General features: G+C 33.7%; 1 protein-coding gene across 2 annotated transcripts in view; it reads right to left on the reverse strand.

The window, feature by feature from the left end:
- The window catches only part of LOC119086011 (trace amine-associated receptor 1), a 31,277-nt gene extending 23,615 nt beyond the window's left edge, over window positions 1-7,662 (reverse strand). For both annotated transcript variants that reach the window (XM_037196588.1, XM_037196587.1), the window contains exon 1: window positions 7,023-7,662. The gene's annotated coding sequence lies outside the window, so the exon portion shown is untranslated. The remainder of the gene's footprint in view (window positions 1-7,022) is intronic.
- Window positions 7,663-21,572: the final 13,910 nt, after the last annotated feature.

A 21,572-nucleotide genomic window follows, 5' to 3' on the forward strand; every position in this document is an offset into this window, starting at 1 on the left:
ACTGATCGTTGTTGTATTGTGCGATTTTTGAGTTATTGCACTTAGCAATGTTACATATCTCGGAACTTTGACGACCGAACTTTGATTCAAAATCTTTTACTTCATTTTTTGAAAACATATTTTGGCTATACAATACCCAATTAGTCAGAACTTGTCGTTTATTCTTGAAGTTTTAATCGAAAACAGAAGATAACAGTCCCCCTGGATACGTTTTACGTATCAGTGTTGTTCATCGGAGCATGTGAAACAAATGACATCGATATTTTCGACAATTGTGGCTAATTGTAAACTCACCGTTGCATGAAACTATTTAGTTTTGATTAGATCGTATCTGGATGATAATAAGGAATTATTGTTACTGTTATCAATGCCGCTTATACGCTTAACAGAATGGATATTTCGAAATACATTTCATCCGGCTAAAGTTGAACATAAACCGTTACAAATACTCGCGATGATACACAGTGATTTATGGAAATTGAATTATTTATCTTTGGATATGAGATTCAAGCTCATCAATTTATGTTTACCTCTGTGCCTGTGTATATATGTATGATGTTTTATATAAATCCGTTCAAATAATTCATAGTTTACACGTCTTCTCTTGTATAACAATAACTTGCGAGATAACATTCTCATAAATACGTTAGAACTTTCATGCGATGAAAACCGCTTTCGCCATTAATGTACAATTACATCAAATATGTATTACACATATTACACTTTGCTCAGCATCTGAAATGCGAACAAGAAAGATTCAAAGCCGAGAAACGATTACAAACAAGGAACAATGCAAATAAATTTGAATTTCGGTCTATATTTTACTCTCACGTAACTGTACATTCGGTATACGTTTTACAAAGTTAATTGCTTGTAAATGAAGTTAAAAGTTTGGCAAAATGAAACAGGTTTTAAAGTGAATTAGATGTTATTTCCGTCGATGGAGAATGAATTTTTTTTTTCTGAGGTGAGTTCTATTGTTTCGTCACACAGGGTTTTCAAAACATACATTCATACAGTATTTTCCAGCCATTTACGACAACGGGACTACAAATTTTCGTGCATTGTTCTTGAGGGCCGAAAATTACAGAAACAGAAATGTCCTTACAACTTTTTTACTTATTGTAATTTTCAATGTTTTATCGAGCAGAAAGTCCGCTTACGGCTCTTTAGTTTATATTATCATTCAGCATCTCGTCCGATAAAAAATCTTGTACTTCAATAGTTTTATACAATTAATTTTGTGCTAGCTAGTTATGTCACTAACAGATGCCCATCCTTTGGATAAAATGTTCAAATGACGTGTGTGCGGATCCACCCTGTACACCCCCAAAAAAGTATATTCATCCAAAATTAAAAAGTGCGAAATGGAAAGGAAAATGCTATCAGTTTTGGAGTCAATTTATTATCACTTGCAACTTTTCAGCTGGGGTGGCTTCCATAAATTAAGCGAAAATTGACTGCTACAATCAATACCACCATCAGTATAATTGATGAAGTAGACAAAGTAGATTGAAGGTGATGTATTGTGTTCACACATTTATACTCGTAACTTCGTTATTTGAGTTCTTTACCTTGTTAATGCAAGGGCTAGGAATGTTCACATAATGTTATACTGCTATTGCTTCTATGTAATTTTTGTTAATTATGAATCAAAGGCAAGGTTAGCTATTTTATCTCCCTTCATCGACATGAGCATTAAGTGAGAGTCACAACCAATCGTATAATACAAAAAAAAAACGTTTCACACAATAAATTCTAATTTTCGCAATAAAAATTGGCAAATCCATTTAAATAGAAACTTTATTACATTCCTATGAGAGTGCCATTTTTTCTAGACAATTTGCCAGAAATTACATTTTTCTAAAATGGAATATAAGAAAATTTACGAAACAAAAAATCTTTTAAGCTTCAATCTGCGTAATTTCCTGTAGAATGGGAAAAATGCCGGGGCAATTTATTTTTAATTTGCCACCATCTTTGATAAGAATGAGTCTCATTCAGTGCGACAATATTTGAATAATGTAAAGAGTCAGGAGTTGCGGTTTAATTTTCCACTGTCACATGTACAAAATGTTACATTTTCCGCCATTTCATTTTAGACATTTCGATAAATTATCATTTTATAAATGGTATAGAATGTTGCCATATAATATTTGTAGCCATTTACATAACTAGAAATGAAAATTTGAAAAGTATTTTTCCAACGACACGAAAACGTTTCGTTTTTATCCCGAGTAACTCTAAGCTCTGAGCTGCAAGGCATGATATGCTTTTCAACCGGGGGGCAGATATTTGTAAATTTCGATGACAAAGGAAAAAAGAAAATCCTCTGAGGATTTTAAAGGGTCCTACCATCGTTTCCCAAGGATTTTCAGATGATTTGTACTGATTCTGGATCGCCTTATTCTATTTTACAAATATTTTCTTTTTTTAAAGGATTTTCTACGAGTTTGAGGATTTTCTTTTGGATGATTTTCTTTTAGCTTCTTGTAAAGAATTTTCTATTAATATTTGCCCCTCGTTTAAAACCCTATGGTGATTCTTTTTGTGTGAAGTCGAGATCTGTTAACACACAAGACTCAATTTCCATCATTCGCCTCATTGACAACTACAAATCTCGAGGAAAAGAAAAATACCTTTTCCTCGCGCTTTTGAATAAAATTAGAACCTTTTCTATTTCAGGCCTATTGTGTCATTAGCGATTGGACTAAGCCTAAACTGACCGTTTCTTTACTTTTATATACTCAGTGAAGACTATAACCTGAAGTGAATCACAGCGAGCTGGCGCCTCTAACCTTCATTTCATTGAATCAGAATGAATCTAAAAAATAAAATAAAAACAGGAACAAACAGAGTTTAAGCAATCTTCCCTTACCCAAGGCTCACGTTAAGTGAATGAATTGAGAAAAAGAAGGCTGTTTCGACCTCGAGAACTAGCTGTAGCTCTGTTTGTCTCTTTGAAGGATATTTCTTTAGTATTCAATGAATGTGAAAGGATGTCTTGTGTTGGACGTACGGTTCTTGCAATTCGCGTCCCTGATCTTTTCATCTAAGGTTAAGCAAAGGTGGTATGTACAAGGTTGCAAAATTCTTATTACGCATCGTTAGGCTCACTATTATATTTTAGAGAACAATACAGCTTGTCTGCTACTTTTGTCGTTGCTGCAACAGACGACAATGTTTAAAATATTTTTATTGAAATTAAATGTTTTATATCACGTAAAAATAAGAAGAAACTATAGTTGCATGGATGCATTTCACCCATATTTTCGCCATACAAGGAAAAGCACATTTTTATAAAAATGGAAGTGTTGCTTTCAACAATATGCTCCACATTTGTCCTTTTTTAATAAAGTTATATTGCATCCATTTACCCATTTACCAGAGCAAGAAATGCAGTTAGATTATTCTATAGAATGAAATGTGTTGAAAAAATATTTTTACTCTGCTTAAACGCCACAGCAAAGCGTAGCTTCAACATTTGTTCAAATAGGACATTATGCAGGCTGTTCTCGGTATGAAAGGCAATGTTACTTCTCGTTGAATGTTTAATAACAATCGTACACATAGCATACGATTTATGGTTTTTGGTACGACGACAAGTGTAACAAAAAGCTTAAATTATTGTATTAAAGTAACCTTTCGGTGCATCTGTGCTTCCTCAAATAAATTTATGTTTTTACTTTGATAAAAATTTTCTCTATCACCAAGGAAAACTTGGCCAATTTCAATTATAAAGCTATGGCTTCTTCAAAAAGCTTTTTGTCCGTCGTGTATATAATTTAATAATAAAATATTTTTGTTTCCTTTTTAACGTCTTTCGTGTTACATCCTATCTCCGATAAATAAATAAAAAGGTAACAGGACATGACCAAATGCAATTATGTTTTTCATTTTGTTTTGCGGATTTCTTTTATATGGGGACGAAAAATTACCGTTTTACATTTGTGCGGAACGAAAATAGAAAATGGAAACAAATTGAATCAGTTGAAAAGTTTGTTTTTATGTTCACTGGAGCGAATCCTAGAACTGCATAACAATGTAAAGCACAACTGCAATTAACAATTAACTGATAATATATAGACAAAATAAAATGTTTTTTTTTCCTTTCGCAACTCTCCTCCCAGCAAACCAATTTTATCGTAATCCCTCATTTTTCATTCAAATTTTATCAAACCTGCGAACTTCCTTTAACAAGACATTATTGAATTGAATTTCAACACTTACTTTGCATCAAATGGGAACTGTTGATGAAAATCAATTTATTCTTGTAAAAAAAAATTAATAAGATTTCTGTCATCCCTCAGACATAATGGATTGTTTGAATTCATTTGGGACGACTTGGTTTTATTATCTTAATAAATCCGGTAATTTTTTGAAGGCTTAAACTTTGTCGAAGTAATGTTTTTCGTATATGCTATGTGTTTACGAGTTTTCAACATGATAAAACGATTCTCATAATTGACACATCTGTATCACTTGGTAACTAACTTTTGGCAGTAAATTTAATAAATTCAATTAACTGTCGTAGTGTATTTGGGCAGTAAATTTAGTTTCTTGGCAGTAAAAATTATTTCAAATCAGCAAAAATGCTGAAATATATGTGTCTGTTATTTCATTTCGTGTATACGTGAAAAGGACTTGTTTGCTTTCTCAAGAATATAGAACGGCAGCACGGTACCGCTGACTGTTAAATAAATTTAGAAACAAAAATTGAGACAGGATCCTGGGGTAGATGAGTATGGGACGTTTCGGATATAATTCTACGTCCAAAACTTCGTCATATGTACATTAAAATCCCTGAAAAACAAGCAAAACCTGATATCTGGCCTTGTTTTGATAGCTTTCTTATCAAAAGCTTCTGATAAAATTTACCTGCGATACGTCAAATTAGTGAGGTTAATTATGGGTGAGAATCGGTACCTAATAATCTCTATTTTTCTCTATCGGGAACAAATTCAAATGAAGGAATTGGACTTTACAAGATTTTTCGATGAATGAGAAGTAACAGGCAAAATGGTGTGAGAGAAATTTTAATGGAATTAATCTGTCATTGGATTTGGCTCAGTAATTAAGCATCAACATTTTGGCATATTGTGCCAACCTTCAACAATAAGAATTTGTATTTTTTTACATGTCGTGTTTTCAACGTCTTATCCCTCGACAGATATTATTTCGATTGAAAAACTAATTATTTTACAGGACGCCTGAGATCATACTCTCCACAAGAGCATTTTGTTTGATGGAAATCTGTCGAGTCAAAATTTAATTATTTTTCTGTTGACAGTTGTCATTTATACGATTTATGCTCGACAAACGTATAGACCGGATATACTCAATATACTAGAATATAAACTCGAGACTTGGAATATCATTATTGCTGTAAATGAATATCGAGGTAAAGTATTTGTAGTTGTCACCCATCTAGTGTTACAACATCTTTGAACGGAAAACTTGCTTTCCCGCACCTCCATAACCATAATGGCTAATCATCTGATATTGACAAAGACGACAGAAATATGTAACGAGATCTGATTTCAAAGTGTATAGTGAAACTAGGAAGAAGAGTAATTTTTGGTATTAGTCACTAGATGAACAAGAAAAGCAACTGACTTAATGGTTATACACACTTTCAATTGAATATATTAAATATATTGAAGATTCTTTCGGTCCTTTCTTTTACGAAGAGAGAAGACTTCTCAGAAGAGGGATGAATTATATTTTTTTTAAACTAAACATACTCTATACAGGAAGTTTAACCAAGCGAAAAGAAGTGGAAAATTGCTTTTCGAGGCGGTCGAGTATGGCACCCGAGAAATCGAAACTTTACCTTTTTTGTAGAGAAATATTATACATCATTTTTGACAGGGAAGGAACTCAGGGTTTCATCTGTAGTGAGAATCATTTTGTGAGCGAGTCGATCTATTTAATCTCATTATGTTTGTTTGCATTTTCTTCTTTTTTCCCGTATACGATGCAGAAAAATTCAATTAAAATTAGCTAATTAAGTTCTTCTCTTACTGCAATTTTTACAATTGCGACACAAAAACACAGTCGCATATTCACTGTATCCATTTTATACACACAACTTGTGTAACACAAGTGAAGAAAAATGAAAAACTTTTTATCTCAGGAGGTAAATTAGGATTTGTGATATTATAATTAAATTCGCTTTGAATTGCATACAAATAATTTGAGCCAAGAAAATTCAGCATTGAATCATATTAAGAAAGGAGAAGATGGAACTTTTTCATATAACAACATAACAATTGGTTTATGTTATTCTGAACACACAAATTGCGTTAAGACAATTTTGTGCACTAGTATAGATGACACACAGAACCTCTTTTTTTTCGTAAAGTTTGAAATTTCACAGCAGAGAAAAGTTTTCTTTTTGGCTGTTATTACATGTTAATAAAATAAGCAGACATACAACTTCGTAATTACCGAGAACGGTTGCAGTGATATTTAAGCGGAAATACTTTCCACAATTTCCGCAAAAATATATACTTCAAGTGGTAACATAAGCGACAAGAATTCGTGACTTACTGTAACGACTTACTTTTAATTCAAAAACTTTCTGATTTTATTCGCTTTTATACTATTCAGATTGCTAACTTTGGGCAACTTCAACTTTTCGGTTAATGATACAAAATGAAAATGGATAAAAAAGAGGGGATAATAACGGCTAATGGTTTTTAAAGCCGAATGTAGGTCGAGTAAAAGATTTTGGTGATGCAGATCATATTCAACGAAATATTACATCATTATTAAGTTCACGCCAATTCGAAATGGCTTCTTTCGACAATAGCGACTATAAAACTTATGTTAAAAATAACGAAGTAAAAGATTTTATATCAAACACCAATAAATTGAACAACATAAGTAATAGGTTTGAAAATTATAAAGTTATGGAAGAATACTGTATAAGAATGACAAACGTTTTATGGATGATTTCCCATTTACATTAATAAATAAACGCTAAAAATACTTCAAGAAAATAGAAAGACAAAATTTACCGTGTTTAACGAGTCACTTTCCATTAAAACTTTTCAACAACAATTACATCAACACTCATTCGTCTCATTATATTGCCACTCCGAGCTGAACAAAACGCACAAATAAAATCCTTTTGAACAATAAAACAAATAAATTGCGATGAGGACTTTACGCTAATCTGATTTTTCGCTACAATTTAAATGTTTTACGTAGTTTTATATCCCAATCACACTATTTATTTGATGTCCTTTTTTTTAAATCCAATTGTTGCAGCGAATTTATATTTTCATCAATATGCCAGCATACTGATAAATTTTAATTCGATTTATCTCTTTTGTTGTGGGTATTTCCAATTTATTTTCAGTTATTCTGCACACATCACACTCAACGGCACCTTCATTTCAATAATTCATCATTGAACAATTAACAAAATATCATCGAATGCAGTGACTATAAATTACTATTTATGTCGTTCGAATTTTCCACCAATTTAATTAAAAATTATTTGGTTGGCTCTTCTTTATGTATGGTATAGAGGACAACAAAATTGCGAAACCATTTTTCAAATGTAACTTTTTTCAAACGTTTAACTTCCTCACTGTCTCACAAACATATAAACCGACACGGAGACTTAAAAAAAGAACATGTTTAAATCGAGTCGCGACCACGGAACGACTGACTGACTTTAGATGAACATCTCTAACAGAGTTCAGCATGGAAAATATGTTTTCATAGTTTTGTCTAAGTTAAATCTTCAAAGAGAACTTTTGCATAGCGATACAGTCCCAAAAGCAATGTTTTATTAACATTTTCCTGAATTGAGAGAATTAGGGTGCGCGCAACGCCTGCGCTTCTGTCGCGTATGAACAACGTGATGGCCATGTGCTTTCGGTATTTACGTTATGAATGAAGTGCCTTTAACAGGGAAAATTATATATTTGTGTCATGTCAATCTAGTTTCATATGTGGAAGGGCATATTTATACACGGAGATGTTTAAAATCTATAAGCGAGTGTTATATGTGTACATATTATATCTGCAGGTACAGGATAAATTAAATCGTGTCGCTATCAAATGGAATTCATTAGTTCATTTAGTAATTTATTATTATTACACGCACATTCTCCATTATTTAGTTTAGGAATGTCTTAAGAAGGAATCATCCTTTCTCTACATTAATATCACGTATTTCATTTAATTCAATTGAATCGCAATGAATCATTTAACTTATCATCTTTTTTTCGAAACCACAAACCGAGGCAGCTCTCTAGCAACCGCAGACACATTATTTACAAAATTAGGAAGTCAAAAATCGGACGTTTTCGAGTAGCTGATGAAGGACAGTAGCCAAGTTCGAAATATCGCTAGAATCGTAGTCTTTTAATTTCATCATCTCTTAAAATATACACGGGTTTTACTGAATCTAGATTTTCTAAAATCATTCAATAAAATAGGAGTTCAGAGGGTAATTTAGAGAAAAAAAAGTCGTTTCTTGATTTCGTGCTCTAAATGCACTTTTAGTAGATCAGGGAGGTAATGAGATATCTCGTATCCAGTGGAGTAAAAATATCCGAGGACGTCGTCCCGAGGTACTTTTACTCCTCGTGATACGAGATATCTCTGATATAGTATGCTATTTTAATTTACGATGGTGGTAATAGTAGATTACTGTACCAGTGAAGGAATTTGATAAAAGTATTCGAGGGCGTCAGCCCGAGGTACTTTTACTCATCGTGATACCAGATATCAAATTACTTCATATGTTACATGTGTCACAATGTAAGCAGCCTTTTTTTCGCATATTTAAATAAAGAGAACTTATGTGACATATATGTTGTTTTACTTTACGAGCTAGGGAAAGACTTTTTACTGATGAGGGAATGGTCACATTACCTCACTAGTAAAGTATGGACATTTATCTAGGAAGGGAAATGCCTTATTACCTCCCTAGTAAATTAAAAATATTACTCACCTTTGTCCAAAGGTTTATTTTGATGAGTTGGTGCATAAGGTTAGTCTTATCACACAGAAACATATACAAAATCACCCGGTAAGCTGTGTTTCCTGTATATGTCGTTTTGCTTCAAATTATTACTTTTGCGATGATCGCACTTGTTGTCAAACACAATAACCGCACTTGTATAAACACGTTTTTGTTAGTTTAGAACGCCCGATGTTTATTTGAACCCGATAAAAATTACTAAACAATCAATTCTGTCTTTAAAATAACGCTGTAGAATTCGTGCGTTGTAAGTAAATATTGTGCTTCTTCCGCCAAATCTTAGCGCGTGAAATTTACAGCAGAACACTTGATCACCGCATTTGTTTTCAGTACGATTTGGCAACGCACTGTCTAGCACCGAAGCTGACTTTGACGTCACTCAAATAGTGAGTTGGATTTGGGTTTCGATGTGCAAACAATTGAAAAATGTTTTTCTAAAATAATCCGTTTTGTATGGTTTTTAACTAATATTTGAACAGGTTGTGTTAGTAAAGACTTACAACCAGTGGCGGATTAACGTTTCTAGCGCCCCTGGCAAATAAAACTCTAGCGCCAATTTTGTTCTGTTTTTTGGTGTTTTGTTTCCTGTTTTGTTAGACAGTTTCTTCGCATGAGTGAAAGGAGGTAGTACGGACTAGAGTCACAGAATCTGCACTGATGATAACAAGAAAAAAAGAAAAGTCCAGCATAACTACCGATCTACATCAGAATTATTGTCGAAACCGTGGTTCGAAATATCAGTAAAATATGTTTGAGACAAGTGGGAAAATCAACATTGTGTAAACGACAAAAAAAGAGACTTATTTAGTTATTATTAATCAATCTTAAATATAAAAAAATGAGTTTCTATCTCAGAAGTATTGATTTTTCAACTTGCTTCAAAAAACTCTAATTTTACCAAATTTCGGGTCACTGTAAAGATTTTAAGTCGAACAAAGTTACATTTTTTTCCTGATTCACAAGACAATATTTAAGGTCACATGTTTTTAGAGCTCACTTTGAATTTCACAATGATCATGCAAAACGAAATTCGGAAATATTTTTCAACTTTTTTCATACTTTCATCGGACTTGTAATAGCTTAATAGCTATTTTGCTAACTATTGCGTAAATGGAAATTTTGCGCAATAGATGTGAAAATTGTCAATCCGAGGCGAAGCCGAGCAATAAAGCAATAATAATGAAGCAATAAAATACGCACTGAAGTACATAAAGTATTTTTTGGTGACCTTCGACACATATATATACTTCAGAAACTCGTAGATTTTCACCTGAATTTGCAGGACAAGCTTATATCAACTCAGAATAAAAAATTGATGGGTGATAGTATTCAAATATTAGGGTATGTGTTCATGATAAAAAAATCGACAGATCTTCTGCTTTTGTTGAAAAAAGTTTGTATTTTTATGGTTTTAGCCAAAACACCTTCAAAGTTAATTTTTTGGGCTCAAGTTTTGCGCCAGGCTTTTTAAAACCCGACTTTGTCAATATTACTTGAGAGTATATGAATACAAAATATACAACATAAAAATGAGACTTGGAAGAATTTGTAAAAATTTAGGTGACATACTGCCCATACTGCCATGGCTATAAAAAGTTTAAATTTCATTAAAATATTGATAACGAAATCACTCTAGAGTGATCTAAATTTGGCGCGATATTTTCGATTTCAAATTTTCCTATGTAATTTTAGAGTCATTTTTTTGCTCATAATTTTTTCCAGCGCCCCAATTTTTCCAGCGCCCAGGACAAAGTCCCGAATTGCCCATGGCATAATCCGCCACTGCTTACAACGTGTGTGTTCTCATTTGAATATTGGTATAACAGTCGTACCATCTGTTGTAACAATAGTGAGCGTCATGATTTCAAATGTGCCGAACGCTGATGTGATAAAGTGGCTAAAGAAGTGTGCCACCCACACGCACTTGTTTTAATGTATGCGCAAATCGAAAAATTAGTTTTATTTTGTTTTTCGATCAAGCCTAGCATTCCCAGTACTAGTCTCATTAAATTTAAAAACAAATTTTTTTGCTGAAAACTGAAACTAGTAGCCTCTGTTCCGGAACATCCAAAAACTTTTTCATCGTCAATAATTTGGAAACTGATCGTGCAACGATAATAACGAAAAAAACTTTTTTGAACCAATTTTAAAAATTACTTAACTTTACTCTCAGTTTTAAAATATTATTTTTTTTAAAAATTCGGAAAAGCGGGAAACACGGAAAATTCTGGCAATTTTTTTTTGCATTTAAAAAAACTTTGAACCTTCAGCTTTCGTTTGAGCCCAAGCTACACAGAAATTCGTCAAAGTTACCTCTGCACCGAAAACTTCAACCGGATGTAGATGGCGCTAAATGTCACTTTTTCAAAGTCTTCCAATCGTTTTGGAATCCAAATGCATGTTTTTCAATGGTAAATAATTTACGCTTTTTTACATACCAAAATGCACCAAAATACAGCTAGTGAGCAATACTGGTATTTTATCGCAACCGATGATGTCTTGTCAACCTCGGTTTTGCCTCTACATTTAGTGCTTTAAAATACCTTCATACGATTCTTGTTACATAAATAACTATTACTTCGCTAGTTTCAACATTTTGCCGTGAAAAGGGCCAATTTAGTCAGAGCTGATGATTTTTTTGTGGTAACTAATGGTTAAAGTCGGTCACTGTTTTAACTCTATAGCAGCGACTAGTCTACGTAGTCTACAACACATTAACTAGGGCTCGATGTTTGTGTTTCTCGTCTCTGTTGATAACAGATGACACAGTCCGTATTACCCAAATCCACGTCCATTTTCTGAATGTTTTTTAATCAAAGTTTAACCGATTGAACATTATGAAAATTCGAAAGTAAACATAGATGTAAATTATTATCAAATTAAAATGTTTTCGTCATAATATTTATAATAGGTAATGTATAGTGGTTCAACCTGTCGACCTTGCTCAATATCAGATAATAGTATGCCAGCAGTAGAGAACTTTAGGAATTAATTTATTGTGCTGTTTAACCAGGAGCACATATTTAATTAAATTTCACCTTCTGTTTTAGATAGTAATTAAATAGACGATTTGACCTCAGAGGTTGTGAAATACATTTCGTTGAGCCTGTAGTTACAATCGGAAAACGTTAAAATGCAGACACTTAAAACAATTTTATACAACGCTTCGATAATGAGCTTGTTAAGCGAACTCAGCAAAAAGTATCCGCATCCGATCATAATTTACGAGAATGCAAGGAATTCATTGAGACAAGATCACTCAGATGTTTACCAATCATTGACCAAAATCAATGGCCACTGGATATCTAGAAATTTTGACTTTGATCAGTCCGTGACAAATGAGATTTATTTTCTTCATTTATTTTGTGTGGATAAGGTCTCTGATTCGATACATCTGATAAGTAACCATATTCTGAGAAACTCTAACACTTTTCGTATTCAAAATATAATTTTATCCGATCATGAATCGCATGAAGTGAAAGCGGAAATATTTGCAAGATACGATAGACTCAGCTGGAATACACTGATATGTGAACGGGATATTGGAAGGATCATTTGTTGGTATTGGATAATTTCGAATGATCGAACGGATAGAACTCTGAAGGACTTATTATCGGCACCAATCAATTTGAATTCAATGGAAATTCGAATTCTTGCTCATAACTCGCCACCGATGGCATTCACCCCCTGTTTTTTTAGGAAATTTCTTTTCACTGGAGTTGACGCCATGGTGTCGGCTGAAATATTGTCCACTTTAAATGCAAGTCAGAGGTACTGTAACAAGGCAATTGTGTCACAGATGAAGAATACTGAATGTAATAGAGAAGACAAAATTGCTGACGACGATGCAATGAAACTGATACAGCAACTAAAGTACAATGGGAAAATTCAAATTGATCAAATTTACGCTCATACAGTTTTCGATTCGAGAATGGTCAAATATTTATTTTATGAACGGGCTCAGTGGTAAAACATATACATAAGTCAACCGAGGGTTAAATTAACCTTTTACAAACAGCAACATGATTGTCGAGTAATCATTAAATCTATTACTTCTTTTGTTTTAAATTTCAAACTACATTCATCTTTATATAAAAGAACACTAACAAGAGCTTATCGAATATAGTCGTTGTCATTGTCCATATTGTATTTGATTGGTCGTTTCTGAAAGGTTAACTGGTCAAGATCATCTTATGTTTCGTACTGAAACCCTAAAAAAATCATTTTTTATCCTAATTACAGTGATGGAAGAATCGATCTGGAAATGAATACGGGAACATTGAGCTCAAACAGGAGTATTATGAAGAATCTCACGCCAACAGAGTTTTCGTGCATTTTGGTCATTCTTCCGAAGGCGAATGCTGCATCCTCCTTTATTCGACAGACTTTTTACCACAGCACCGAATCGATTGGATTTATTGGTACCGTCTTGTTGTTTACCATTGGACGCATCATTATTTCGAGATCTCCACTGAGGAAATGGTTTGACATATTCTACTCAACATTTGTAGTATTTCTATTGCAAACTCGTTTGACATCAAAAACAACCGCGGAAAGAATTCTTTATGGCTTGCTTCTGACCATGTCGGTGGTGACAAGCGTTATATTATCCAGTTTGATATTCAAAAATTTGGTAAATAATCCGTCAAGGAAACCGGTCCAAACTCTCAATGATTTAGCTGCGTCAGATTATAAGATACTCACTACCAACAACGTGGGCAATTGGATAGATAACTTGAGGTTAGATTTGATTTAAGAGCTCGCTGGCTTTTATTATGGTCGCTGGTACATTACATTGGTACAGATAGTTGATCGCGTATTTATCTTTCATGTACCGACTGGCCCGCAAAAGCGGCCTGCAAAATCTCGAACAGAAGTCGCCGAAACATACGTGTAACACGAAAATTTCCTTTACAGCGACGATATTCGTGAGAAAGTAACCGTTGTTCACTACCCCGAATTGTTGAATGATCTTTTCAGAAAGGAAAAAACCTCAGCATATGCACTGCATGAGAATTTATTCGGTTTGTTTGAGGGAACAGATACTGCTCGGAATTTGGAATACGACATACACAACATTTATTACGAAATGAAAGAGAAATTACGTAAGTGCAGATAGATCCAGGGCCGTAGTTACATGGGAGCGAAGGTGAGCTGGGATCACACTGGTAACTCTAGAACACACTCTGAGAAAATTTTATCTCAAAATACAATAATCAATCTTTCTAAACTGAAAAGTTTCTCGAATTGATTTTTTCGACCAAAATACAGCTCAGCTCACCCTGAAAATAAGGTCTGCTACGGCCCTAAAGATGTTACAATTCATTTTATTTACATTGATGGAAATAGTAAAACGTGACACCTTTCCTTTTTGTCGACTGATTTGAAAATTGAAGAGAGGTAAAATCATGATTAAATTCTTCACTCCATTTACTTAGTTGAAATAAATGCATTCATTCACGTGGACATGCAGTAACAAAAAACATTTTCAATTATTCCACCCTTTATTAAAAATAAAAATAAAATTAATGATCGTTGATTGAAACATTTTACATATTGATTAAATATTTATCTCCATTTGCTACAAGTAAAGTTGCCTTGATTCTAAACCGTGTTTTTCCTTCCTCAAGATTGCGGCTACTTTGCATACCAAATTGCTAACGATTTTCCATTGGAAAACGAAATAAACGAAATCCTTCAACGTATGGTGGCCCATGGGTTCATAGGGGCTTTCAAAAAATGGTCGTTGCACATTATGAAAATGAGAAGTCTTTTCACATTTTCGTTGGCAGAGGAAAATCCTCCCATTAGTTTGGAAAACATTTTTGGTATATTCTATGCATACTTCATCGGAATTGGGATCAGTTTCATTGCACTTGTTTGCGAGATAGTGATAAAAGCTTCAAGAGTTTCAAGACCAATTAGCCGTAAATTTTTATTTTAACATTTGTATCAACTGTCGCTAGTTGGTTTTTTGCTGCACAAATTACCATAATAGACCGAGTGCTATTTTGACAAAAAAGTTTCGAACGTCAATAAAAATCAGATTTAGCATGATTACCACAAGAACAAATGTTTATATTTATTTTTATTAAATTATTTAAGAAATACATTGCCATCCCGGTGCCATCCCGATGGTCAATTTGTTTCATAGCAGAAACTCTAAAAAATGTAAAATTGGATATTATTCCACAGCTGATAGGGATATTTTGTTTGTTATTATTTTTGGCAGCCATGTTCGTTTTGAAGCAAATTTTGGAGACTCACTTTGACGTCAATTTTCTATTATTTCGCAACATTTTAATCGGTGCAGATGTATATTAAATGATTAATTGAACTGTTGTGGTCACTTTAGACGCAAAATATAAACATATCACTCAATAATTAATTATAGAAACAAACATCAACTACACACATACACCGGCACAAATTTCGTTTTGATTTTTTATAATTTCACTGAACAAATGTTATACATATGTCGTTCGTTAATAAACATTTCGAAATTCATTTTTGACCACTTTCTTCTGGATAAAAAGTTTTATCGTTTACGTCCGCTATCGCTCATATTAAACTGTTTTTTCCGAAAATTTTCATGTGTTCACCATTTTAAACGATCAACATCACCAAACTGTCAACGATCAAAATATCCCATTCGGCGCCATTTTGGCTTTTCGTTTTAACTCTGGTAATTCAGAATGTGGTCTTTCTTTTTAAGCGCTTAAATTTTCAAAATTTTTCTGAATCTTTCATACTCAAATTAAAAATACTAACTAATACTTTTTCAACTATTTATACACGTTCCGAGCGTTTTTTCTATGTGTTCATTTGGTAAAAAATAAATTACATCATATGAACACGGTCTATTGAAAAATATATACGGAGGATAGGATTTTCCATAAAGGGCACGGGTTCTGCTTTTAACTCGGCTTTTAGAAATCTTTGGCATATTAGATACACTTAAAGTCAATCTTTCTACCTGTATTTCCATCACTTTTCAATGAGAAAAGGAGAGAATTAGCAAATGTCACGCGTTATCACCTCATTTTTCCATATATTATTGACGCATCGTGTTCTTTGGCAATGGTGTTGCCAGCTTCCACCTAAAGTGCCGATTGTGTAACCGCTCATGTGTGTAATAACAACAGAGTGTGGTAATGTTTCATTTTCACACACGATGATATGTCTATTATTACGATATCTTCATACGACAATTTGGTGGTATAATAGTATTTTACAAGCTACATGCGTCGAAAACCGTACTTTTCATGTTTCAAGCACGGCTTTCGACGCCCTCAGCATGTAAAATCCATTACAAAACTCGGGATAAAAAAGAAAAGTCTCGTTTTCGTGTGTTTATTGACCTCGGCTTCGCCTCGGTCTCTATTTTTCATCGTTTTATCCCTAGTGATTTAAAATACCATTTCATAAAACTGTTCGCATAAGTGTGTTTCCGTTTTGTAAGGAAATATAAACCTCTCAATATTGTCTGGTAACGCAATATAAAAACTAACATAAATCCTTAACGCTACAAAATTGTATATCCATTGTCACGTCACATGAAGTAATAAATTGTTGCATAAAAGAATGTAATTTCATTCCCTCATGCACCAGTAAATCAAAAAATTTGTAGAATATGAATATGAAGCGATGATACTCTCGCATCCTTATAAACATACAACAAAGTTAAAGATAACACCAAAAGAATACAGACAAAAAATAAAGCTTACGAACAAATAAAACCGAAAATTTCCAAATTTCTCAGCTTCAAGAAGCATAATAATCGAGTGAACAAGAGGAAAGCCCAAACTTATGCTGAATATATAAAAGACTTCACGATGTGTACACTTTAATGCGGACGATTTTGTTGTTTCGATGAATTTTATTCAAAACAACAAGAAAAAAATGTTTGAACCCGACATTTTATAACACTCATCGCCAAACGGCATATTCATAACCCTATAATCCTATACGTACACGTAAAGTAAAAATTCAGCTTTCTTTGGATCAGCACACAGAAATGTACAATAAAACATTTCCATAATAAATTCCATCATGCCACAGAACTTTCGAATGAATAATACGATAAGAATCAAGTCATTGTGTATTCATGATGCAAGCTTTTTTTCGACATCTCCTTTCACGACTCAATGGAAAATAATAAGAATGTTTCTTTTATTGTAACTTTCCTTCTTTTTTTTAGCTATTTGTACACACTCACCGTAAAATGGTAGTTACAAATCACACAGCTACGAGTATATCACACATTTAATGCAAATAAATCTTCCATTAAACAGTCACTTCTTGGGAATAAAATCAAGACCGAAGCGTAAAGACTTTCTTACGATTACAATTCTTTTTTTTTATATATTTTTACATTTTCTTGCTAAGCAGTAACAGTTTTTTTTTCGTTGGTTTGATATGCTTTACAATTGTCAGTTATGCTTTTGGATGTAGAATATACAACCGAAAATGGGTGGTATTTTAGTGAATAAACGTATCCCGGCAAGTTGAACCATTGGAACAGTGCTGGACTGGCTCAAAGAAGGGCGTTGTATGCGAAATTTTTGAAAAGGCCATTCGTTGCTGTTTGTCTATACAAAAATTAAAAGGCCCTTCGGGAATCGCCCGAGAGCCCATAGGGCCACGGCCAGTTCGGTACTGCGTTGGAAACATTTCACCATGAACATTTTTGGAAGCTTCAAGGCATTGAAGTTATGGTCACATTGACTTTGAAGGGTAGACTCCACAGCAAAGAATTGAATCATAATTGTGTTAGACCGTTGTACTGCTCCTATCATTAACACTCAGCCGTCAAAAAGTCTCCAAAATTTCATACATGTATGCGTGCACAGTGCACACATGCATGTGTTGTGTGTTCACCCCAAGAAAGCTACTGTCAAAGAAATGCAAAACCTATTTGATACCATCAGACATTTTTATGTAAATGCTAGGAGCAGTGCTATGGTTAGAAGCAAAAACTTATACTATCATCGGAAATAGTTCAACAGCTAAACTTTTTTTAAGTTTTTATTCAAGGAAAAATTTGATTCATACATAAAAACCGAACGTTAAACGACTATAGGTCGTTTTGATAAAATATAAAAAATTTCGTCTAGAGGAGACGTCGCCGGAATCGTTTCCATAACACAAGACGCGTTGTAGCGTTGAATTGCAAGCGATATTCTCTGATGCAGGTAGTGGCAGGACGTTTTCGAACCGGTCAAATTGTTGAGCTTGGAACCGATTGTGTTAATAAAATCTTTTGCCTCCGTTGCCCAAGGGCCAAATGACTCCAATGCGAGAGGCACGAAAATATAATTTGTAGCTTTCAGCTCTGCATAATTTTTGTGTTTGAGTTTGCTGCCTAATTCAGCTGCCGCACCGATCCGTAATGAAGTTTTAGGCACGTACGAATTGGCCAATGTGTCTAGCACCGTGGCGTCCCAGATAAGTGCTTTACCGTTTGCCCAAGGAATTAATTTTAGGCCGTCGGGGCGTTTGCCGTCTTTCCTAGACAAACCCGGTGGTTCCAGCGTGGATGGTACGTTGATTGATGATAAAGCTCGGTGGAGGATGTTGTTGATCTCGAAATGGCGGGAATATTTTGATTTGTTCTTCGTGCAACTTAGGCCGTGTGTACCGTCTTCCGAAACCGATGAACCGCACCGACAAGAATGTGGATGGCAGATTCTTGCACCTAGTCGCAGACCGATGCAGATCCTAATGGTGTTTTTGTCAAGCATTGTACCGTTGTTTGGCACTGGCAGAGCGTTTAGCCATTTGCCTGATTCTGGTGCCTGCAGAGCGGTGAAGCGGGCAATATCCTTAGCCGTGTCGAACTGTAATTCTTTTTCGACAATCCTTTTAACATTTAACAAATCCCAGTTTCTTTGAAAATTCGGGTTCTGAGGAATATCGGAAACGTTTAACGTTTGCCACAAATGCAGAGCCTCATCCAAATGGTGAATAGAAACAGCTAAACTCGATTATAGCTCAACTTTTCAGTGCTGTATTGCTTATGCATCCAAATTTATAGCTCGACGCAAATTGGAACAAATAGTCGGTCTAACAACAAACAGAGATAGACTTTGAAACGGATGCGTCTTCTTGTCGTTTCTGTCTATGAAAAAAGCAAGAAAAACAAATGGTAACAAAAAAAAACAAGTACGGACCCCCTACGTAACGTTATAACTTTATACAAAAAGTTCCAGGTTGTAATGTTATTTTTTCGATTTTTTTTCTTTTCGTTACATTTCTATTTCTATAAATAAATCGTTTAGAATTCTGATACCTTAATTTTTACATAAATTGCTGTAACTTTAAATTTTTGAAAGTAACGTCACAACTTAATCGTTACTATAACGTTAGAACAATTAAATAACGTTATGCTGGATGCCACCTGTAGGTGACAAAATGTTTTTACACAAAAAAGTAGGCATGGGCGGTAATGATAATGATAATCGATAATTATCGCCTTTTTTATCGAAAATTATCAAAAAAATATATCGATATTTCGGTCCAAAAATCCGATATTTATCGATATATTCCGATATATCGGTATATTATCATGAATTTTCAGATAAAAAAGCAGTGAACAAAAGAAATATTTTCTCCACGGAATTGTCAGAGTCATTTTCTTAGCGCGTTCGCCACAGAGTGATAAATTCTTTTTAGGCACTTAATATATAAAGTGGAAGATGTTGTATGCTACTCGGTGATAAAAGCTTCTTTAGGCACACGATGTGTATTGTCAATATTAACAATCTACACATCTAGAGCCAAAAAAAGCATTTATCACTTGACTAGTAGGTGGTATAAATAACTATTTTTCGGAAGCAATAAAAGATATGAAAGGAGACAACATTTTAAAAGATTAGAAAAGGTAATTAACAAGTCATCTGTGATCGACAGTGATACCTTAAACAATGAACTTTTCCGTTATGTTCTGTTATATTGCAGAATGTATGTTACAGCTAACGAAGTAAAAGATTTTGTTTAAAAAATCGAATTAGAGAAGTGGCGGACTAAGTGTTTCTAATATGAATCGATTGTCGATCGTAAGAGATCCAAGTTATATTTAAAAGTGGTCGTCATATCTCATTTCTTTGGAATTTATTAGGTTTTAAAAGCAATCCCAAAGTTTTAAATTTACGATTTTCTCAAAAATTTATAATTTTCGCAAATTTTCATCATTACATTTTACAATTTATATTGCAAAAGTTGCAACAGTTTGAGTTTCCGACTCTTGAATGGTTTGGTTATCTCACTGAGAACTTTTTGTACTTTTAAAATCTAACCGAGACTGTACAACTATAACTATGTACTATAAATGGAAAGTATGGATACCGGAAAATACAAGACAATGTAATTTAATAATTAATCTACGTTCAAATGAAACGTTTCATTATAAATTATTTGAAAACGTAATCAGAGAGTGTTCTATTTTCGAAGCCAAAATTGAAGAAATTTATTTACTTTTATGTGACTAAAACCCCATAATATCGCTACCATAAATCTCGAACACACTTTACCGTTAAAGACTGTTTTGAATGTTTCCTGGGCGCATTGTCGTTCGGTACTATTAGCTTTTTGCTCTAATTAAACGATATATCGAAATTCATCCGTGAAAAGCTATTATACGGCACAGCCCGTGTTACGTATATTACACATTCTTATGTGCTCATCTTCATGTGTTGTACAATTAATTTGATTCCAGCAATTACAATGGTGGGTTAGATTGTGTTGTGCCGATTCGGTTGTTTCAGTAATGTGGCGATGTGTCTATAATTATACTCTATATCGGTACGGGTAGAATGTATTACTATGCAACGACGATAATAAAGTCGGCAAAGTATTGGGTATTAATTAAAATTAAAAATATCGAGTATCGACTCCATCGTCAATTAAGTTGATGAATTTCAAAGAGATAGATTCTGTGAACACAATATGTAATCAAGGCGAAGCGGAGAAGAAAAATTTTCAAATTTTGTTTTCTGGTATTACAGTGTGTTCATCTTTAGAAAATACAATTTTAGATTTATTTGAGTTTTAAAAGTCATCGATGTTACCAGTCAATTAAGTGCTTCCCAGTCTATGATATTTTTGCGTGAGAGGAATTTTTGAATTTAGTGCCAAAATTTATAACCTGGAAAGTTTCCAGTTGAAACACTTTGTTGATTGGGAACATCGAAGACTTTTAAAACTCTAAAAATTTCAAATATGTTCCGATGAATTTGCTATAATTATTATTAGGGCTGCCACATCTTCTACACCTAATAGAGACAAAGACAAACGCTGAGCGGAGGTTAGTGCTCAGTGTTCACTTACTTAGTGTCTTTCCAATAATTTCATTCAGTCCCGTTTTATTGCCTTCCGAAATGGCGACAGATTGGCGCGTAATTCAAATTTTTTATTCAAAAAGCAAAGTCTCTCCGAGCTGCAAAATTTTCGAACATTCGTCATTTTCATGGCTATAATTTACTCACTGAACTTAAAGTGTACCAAAGTTCATTATCCTTTATAACCTCTAGAAATTCAATATTATTGCTATAAACTCAAAATTCCGACG

The sequence above is a fragment of the Bradysia coprophila genome, chromosome IV (genome assembly GCF_014529535.1).
Source record: "Bradysia coprophila strain Holo2 chromosome IV, BU_Bcop_v1, whole genome shotgun sequence".
Classification (NCBI taxonomy): Eukaryota; Metazoa; Arthropoda; class Insecta; order Diptera; family Sciaridae; genus Bradysia; species Bradysia coprophila.